We start from the raw sequence: 6,000 nt of genomic DNA, 5'->3' as shown, positions 1-6,000 counted from the left end.
AGCCCTTGGAACATTCCCTACTGTCATGCTTTTGATCTCTCTTTAAGGAGCTTTAAAAGATATGAATGTTAATGTTGCACCAACCATGAGCACTGCTGCTTACTGCAATTTTCTGTGCAATATTTAGGCTGTGCATTGGTATATGCCACATGTTCCTGCCTCCTGCTTTTGGTAATTAATAAAGATTGACTATCTGAGAGTGAAAAAAAAGAAAGATCATCTCAAAATGAAGTTCAAGCCAGATCCAAATCTATGTCCCCATAGGACATGTCCCCATGTCCCTTATGAAGAAACATTGTTAATATATAGTCAATGACATACATATGTTCTATAGAATCTTAAACACCCATCTCACAAAAACTTTAGAAGATCTTTGGAAACATCCACAAATTGAACACTTTATACAATGTATCAACAAAAGGAAGTCCTACAGAATTGTAGGCTAATGTTATTGTTTATAGTTTCATGAAAGGGGTTTATTCATGAAGACATATTTACAACCTTTGGATTTCCTGTGTGCAGAAATGGTTGCTCAGACCACACCAATTTCCAAAGCAGACTAGAAGTCAATTTTTCCCAGTTCTGACTGAGCAAGCTAAGCAAGGTTTCTAATATGAATTTGGTAAAATAAAAAGCACTAAAGCAGTCTGTGATGATACAGATTGGCTTCTTTGAATGTCTGATATTATGATCCCTACTGATGTTATTTTTGGACAAGTCAGGTCCTAGACTGAAATCTGATGATATTTTGTTTATTTTTAATTTAACATGGTTGTCTTTCACAAACTCATGGACAAAGACTACTTGGTTGATTTTAACAATAAATCAGAAGTTTATTATACAAAAGAAGGAAGAATAAAACAAACCAAGCTATCTAAATAGAACAGTCTGAAACACACTGCAAAACAAAATCTCATTCACTCCTCAACACTATTGTATTACAGTTACTCAGTATCCAGAGAAATATGTCTCCTGTCGTGTAGGTGTGACTGAACTGTTTCTTCTTAATTCCTATCCTGTGAGCTGTTAGGTCATTGCTATGAATGCATACCCTACTGTAAGCTTATATTGTCTCAGCTTTGAATAACAAATTCAGGTTTCTAACTAAACACTCAGCTGGAAGTTACATAAACTAAACTCTTTTTTAATGAGAACTTATTTCCTTCGCTGTTCTGAACAATATCCATCCTAGGGTAAACAGGTATATACCCCAATTAGGCCTTTTTGAACTGAAGCCAAAAACTTTTGAACTAAATTCTTTAAAACTTGCTCACCTTAACCTCTGCTAAGCTTGATGTTCTCTCTCTCTAGTTGAAAACCCCACAGTATAACAAACTTCTATTAATACTCCAGGAGGCACATACTGGTTTTAAATCATGGTTCCAGAAAGACTGAACTAGTTTTGTTTAAACCCTTCACAAAAATAGAGTAACCCTCATTTTCCATTAGTTTAAAATACAACCTTCAAAACACACACAAAACTCACTTTTAACCAGACTGGTGACAAAGCTTATAGTGACATCTCACTTTTCGTTTGGACTCTGAAATGTTGACTATTGTTACAACCTTATACCAGGCTCTAGATTTATGTTTAAATCTGCTAGGGAGCAGTAACTTTTTAAAAGTAGACAAAATGTGAGATCCAGGGGATTAAATAGGACAATAAAATCAAAAGATTAAGCAAACAATAAACACTACTATTTACCATTAGAACACTAATGGAACATATTTACCACATGATAAGAGTGGCACGGTGGCTCAGTGGTTAGCACTGTTGCCTTATAGCGGCAGGGACTTGGGTTCCATTCCAGACTCGACCGACTGTTGTGTGGAGTTTGCACATTCTCCCTGTATCTGCATGGGTTTCCTCTGGGTGCTCCGGTTTCCTCCCACAATCAAAAGATGTGCAGGTCAGGTGATTTGGCCATGCTAAATTGCCCACAGTGTTCAGGGATGAGTTAGTTAGGTACATTAAACAGTGGAAATGTAGAGTAATAGGGAATGGGTCTGGATGGGTTAATCTTCGGAGGGTCAGTGTGGACTTGTTGGCCTAATGGCCTGTTTCACTGTAGGGATTCTGTGATTCTAAGTATGATAAATCTGTGTTACAAACATGGATGGTAGAATGTGATTGAACACCCCATAGCGCAGATCAAATAGGAAATGCCATCAAGTCAGACTTCACAGATTTCTCAGCAATTTCCCCCAGACATTAATAACACAATGGGTCATCAAATCTCATTAAACTTCACAAGGCTTAAAAGTCCTACATAAACAACTGCTCTCATTCCGGTCAATCACCTTACTATCTTGGGTCTACATTTCTCTGGACACCAAAACTACTCTCCAGTACTCACATACAAGCATACCTTAGTTCCTCACCAACTGATAGCTTCACTCAGTTAAAACTGCTCCTAGATTTTTTTTTCCTTGGTCTTAATTTACGTTAAATAAATACCGCTTTTGGCTTTGCAACAACTCTGTATTAAAATATTAAATGTGCACAGGCTTCTTTTGAGCAGTAACCCTATCTTGGGCTTCCCTGAGTCATGATTCCAACTGTTAGCTGCCTGCTGGTTCCTAGAACTTCTCCCTGAATTCGTACAACTGCTCTTGACGTTTCATTGAAACCCCTGCAAAGGACATTTAATAGTTCAACTCCCATCCCACAGTACAACTAATAGCAGTTTGGTAGAACATGGAGTCTACCTCTGTCTCTCTTCCTCCAACTAACTGTATTCTTTGAACTCCTTGGTGAACGCAAACAGTCCTGAGTGACCTACTGAAAACCTTTCAAGTATCCCCTCCATTATTACTGGGCAGCATTGAATGCAGCCATCTAGCAACTCGGGATTGAAAATGCTCTCAATGTTACAAAACACAGATTGATACTTTTTGAACACAAAAAAGTTACAAAAATAAGTATTTATCACTCTATTTAAAGTATAGTCTTCCACCTAGCCCCATCTTTCCAAGTGAACATTACTCATTTGTGTTAAAGTTGTAATTCTTTAAAATATTCCTCCGTGTTAACGACATTAACGTGATTTTGCCTGGTCAAGTATTTGATTCTGTGGTTAAAGTAGAGGAAAGAGAGAACTTTGGGTACAAGTTTTGCAGACACTTATCTCTGTTTACATACGTGTAGAATTGTTAGCTGTAGATAAAAGGCCTCACAAGGGTTTAACAACTTTTTGATGGCGCTGGTCCAAAGTTGTTTAAAAAGCACTGCTAAATGTAATTCTCATCTATCATCAGCTATTTTAATTATATGTAATTTCCACTGTTTGTTATGTGCTATGTATTTATTTTGCAAGGCCAGTCCTTCCCCAAATGAAGTCTACAGCAGACATTCACATAAACACATTTTCAGAGAGTACTGTGGTTAAATTTTTATTTGACATTATTGAATTATTCATCTGCAAGCTATTTTAGTGACCTTTCTGCACCTGGGTCTACATAGTGAATGTCCATTATTTCACTAAAGGGAACAAAAGCCAAATTTCAGCCTGTTTTTTCTGGCATCCATAAACACATGCACTTTCCAGCACAGGTTGCTGGATAATTATTGTTGTAATGTTGTACACACACAAATCTACAGTTGCTCCTTTATGTATAGTACAATGTCACAACAATAATTATCCGGCAACCTGTGCTGGAAAGTGCATGTGTTTATAGATGCCAGAAAAACAGGCTGAAGTTTGGCTTTTGTTCCCTTTAGTGAAATAATGGACATTCACTGTGTAGACTCAGGTGCAAAAAGGTCACTCGGGTAGCTTGCAAATGAATAATTCAATAATGTCAAATAAAAAAGTTAGGAGCAACTGTCGACTATTCTACTCTTTTATCCTGCCCCACATTTGAAAAGATCATGACTGATTTGTTTGTGGCCTCAGCTCTACTTTCCTGACAAGTATGGTCAGGGGTTAAGTGATATTGTGTCGAGCGGTGAGGTGGTGGAGGGTGGTTGACAGGAGGAGATGTTATAACAGGCCAGAGTTCGTTTGGGGATGATTTTCCAGTCTGGCAGAAAGGAGTTAGAAGGCGGAAGCTGTTGAGTCTGTAGAGTCAGGCTGGTGTTGGCGGGAAGTAAAATGGATTGTCATGTCAGCAGCATTGGGTCATGGAGGATTTTGTCAGGTGTGGTTTGAGGGATATCTGGGGGGAGGGAGGTGTGTAAAGGGTAAGGAAGGTCCATGATGAATCAGAGGTACAGTTTAATAGTCACATGGGAATTATGGTAGGTTTTGATTCCTTTTTCTTCTGGCTAACTATTAAGCTTAATTGAGTCAGAACACTCTGAAGTTTCCAACTTTGAGGGCTTTTAGATTATAAAGCTAACTTATGCAACTGCGATAACTTTTTAGCCATTGGAATATTTGGGCCTATATATTTTTCACCATATTCTAACAAAACTGGCCATTTCACATGAGTAAACTGGTGGCCAAATAAGTAAATGCATTGCATTTGCATTTGTACAGTGTAAGATAATGCAAATTAAGGTTCCAAATTTGGTGGTTCTTTACTTGATCCAAGTATGGCTGCTTTACTACAATTGGTCTCATTAACCTTAGATAATAAGTGGAGAAAAAAATACCGATCATTACACCTTTAAAAAGTATATGTGCATAGACATGAAACGAGGGAATATGGGTCTCCACTGTGAAGCTTCCTCTGAACAAATAGCCTGCTCATATTTACTGCTGAAAATGTGTTGCTGGAAAAGCGCAGCAGGTCAGGCAGCATCCAAGGAACAGGAGAATCGACGTTTCAGGCATAAGCCCTTCTTCAGGAATGAAGAAGGGCTTATGCTCGAAACATCAATTCTCCTGTTCCTTGGATGCTGCCTGACCTGCTGCGCTTTTCCAGCAACACATTTTCAGCTCTGATCTCCAGCATCTGCAGCCCTCACTTTCTCTGCTCATATTTACTGCCTCACCTCACATGAAGAGCTACCATTTTGGGGTGAAGTACAAAAGGGCTGCAAGTGGCCCTGAAATTATTCCACAATACCCAGCATTGTCAAAAATAAACTGGATAGAAAACTAAAGGACATGAAGAACTGTTAAAATAGTAATGTTGAAAAAGAAAGCTCAGTCTTCCAGACCATAGATAATAATTGTTTTCTATGAGCACGAACTGTGTCTTCAAACCTGCAATTTATTTAATGTTACAAAGATGACAGTGATGTGGCAGCAAACATAATTTACATAAAATATGTGTACCAATCAGACTCCGACTAATATACCTAAAGTTTAAAGCACAGGGACAAAGGGTAGAACAAGTATAAACATATTCACATATTTACACATTCACTGAAATAGAGATGGTTTTATTCATTTCATTATATAAAGAGAAAAGCTTCCTGAACCTGGTTATATTTTCAATCCAAGTTCCATTTAAAAATGGATAAATTCAATTTTGAATTTAGGTGCTGTCTGTTCTAATGTTCGTAAATGACTGAAAAGTGAAATTGAACCTCAAAATAAATTGCTACAGTTATTGATAAATCTGCTAATCATTGAACTGGTCAACGAACTATTAAGAGTTAATTCCACATTTGAACACCAGGAAGAGAGAGGCATTTATAAGGCATACAAGCTGGGAAATTGTGGGCTCACAGCATCTTATTTCCAACCTTCAAATTAATGTGCATAATGTGCATGGGACCGTATGCTGTTAATTTATTAATCTGCAATCCAGGTGAGTTCTTTTCATTATTGGAAGAATCTAGCTAATTGGGAATTCATTCTTGTGATTAATTTATTGTTGTGCTTTATCATGTGGAATTTTCTTTTGTCGAACAGTACAAAGGACAATCCCGGAAACCAAATGACATGGAATTTACTACATTGCAAGTAAGTCTGAGATTTTATCATTGTTGCTGTGCTACTGTGGTTCAGAGCATCTTAGACATTATTATGTGCTGAATGAGTTGATTGTAACCATGAATAACAACTGGCGTGCTAAAAAAAATTAAATCAACTTGTTCAGATATAT

This window comes from Chiloscyllium plagiosum, chromosome 15, assembly GCF_004010195.1.
Source record: "Chiloscyllium plagiosum isolate BGI_BamShark_2017 chromosome 15, ASM401019v2, whole genome shotgun sequence".
Lineage (NCBI taxonomy): Eukaryota > Metazoa > Chordata > Chondrichthyes > Orectolobiformes > Hemiscylliidae > Chiloscyllium > Chiloscyllium plagiosum.
The sequence above is the reverse complement of the archived record's forward strand: the minus strand, read 5'-3'. Positions refer to the sequence as shown.